The 1,612-nt window shown below is 42.6% G+C and overlaps 1 protein-coding gene across 1 annotated transcript in view; it reads left to right on the forward strand.

The window, feature by feature from the left end:
* The first annotated feature begins 888 nt into the window (after positions 1–888).
* LOC106012676 (ras-interacting protein RIP3) overlaps positions 889–1,612 on the forward strand; it is a 16,049-nt gene continuing 15,325 nt past the window's right edge. Inside the window, exon 1 of the mRNA XM_013086343.1 lies at positions 889–1,142. The gene's annotated coding sequence lies outside the window, so the exon portion shown is untranslated. The remainder of the gene's footprint in view (positions 1,143–1,612) is intronic.

A 1,612-nucleotide genomic window follows, 5' to 3' on the forward strand; every position in this document is an offset into this window, starting at 1 on the left:
CCCCCCACAAACACACACATTAGACTAGTACATCAAACTAGCATGCCTGTATGACGTACACTGTATGTTGTGATGTGCACAGACTAAAGACCCCACTCCCCTGCCCCCGTTGCGTGCTGTTCAAATCGACGGGTCGTTAGTCGTGTTACAGTTTTTGTTTGGTTTTCTTTTCTTTTCTTTTTCCCGCCATCTGTGATACACACCCGCTGTTTGCCGAGTGACACATTATATATAGTTTTGCTGTGTCATGTGTAGGACACGGTATCACAAACACCAGCACAGTCACAACACAGGTGTATACTAGGCCCCCTTACAACCCCCCCCCCCCCAGATGATATCATGACATCATAATTAATTGTCCCACTAGCTGAAACGATATGGGTGGTTGGCAGGTGCTCTGATGGAGTTTGCTCCTACTTTCCTGTCAAACATCTATCTTCATTAACTTTTCTTTTTTGTGTGTTTATTTCTCTCTTGTGACACTTCTGACCTTCCGCACGTATAATTATGATGTAATTCTGTTGCAACTACTGTAAAACTCTTTCTGAAACAAACAAAAGACTTTGTTATTTCTTTCTTGTGTATCATTCGTACACGTTTTTTGTGTTTTTTCTATTGAAGTATTCCTTTAGTGGTTATTTAAAGCAGGTTTAATCTTTTACTGTCATCAATATGTTGCACCATGGGGGAAGGGGGGGGGGGGTCAAAGAAAGGACGATGGTTTGGACATGACCAGTTTCCTCCCTGTAGTCTTCAATCGACAAAGTCAGTTTTCCCTCAGGTTGTAAATTAATGATGTGGTCAACAGAAAATGGCCGTTACTTGTTTCGTATCCTCAGTACCGCTGGGTTTTTGTTTTGTGTTTTGTAAACTTCAAACTACAGCCAAACCTTGTTATGCCGTTGACCTTGGGACGAGCATAAAGTTGGCGGTACAACGGGGCTGGTGATGTTAGAACCGGATAGCCACCATTTCCATCTTGACAAGTGATAAACTGAAAAAGGCATGAGACTGCGGACATTCCCTGACCAGTCTTACCTCATCTACATCTGCCCTCGCCATTGCAATGATGCCAGGGGGAAAATAAACAAGAAGTCACCAGCTACATGTAAAGCTTCAACGTAAATTCAAATAAACAGAAGGTAGGATCAGACGCTAGGCAATGTGTGTGTCTAAGACACCGGACATGTACTCTTTAGTTTGTTTGGTTTTTTTACCCAATACCCGTCAGTCCTGGGGCCGCCTTTGACCTTTCGTGTTGACTTTCGCGTGAGCACTCACTATATCAAACTGATGACACAGAGACTTGAGTGTGAGCACTCACTATATCAAACTGATGACACAGAGACTTGAGTGTGAGTACTCACTATATCAAACTGACGACACAGAGACTTGAGTGTGAGTACTTACTATATCAAACTGACGACACAGACATCTGAGTGTAAGTACTCACTATATCAAACTGACGACACAGAGACTTGAGTGTGAGTACTTACTATATCAAACTGACGACACAGACATCTGAGTGTAAGTACTCACTATATCAAACTGACGACACAGAGACTTGAGTGTAAGTACTCACTATATCAAACTGACGACACAGAGACTTGAG

Source organism: Aplysia californica, unplaced genomic scaffold (assembly GCF_000002075.1).
Source record: "Aplysia californica isolate F4 #8 unplaced genomic scaffold, AplCal3.0 scaffold00457, whole genome shotgun sequence".
In the NCBI taxonomy this organism is placed as follows: domain Eukaryota; kingdom Metazoa; phylum Mollusca; class Gastropoda; order Aplysiida; family Aplysiidae; genus Aplysia; species Aplysia californica.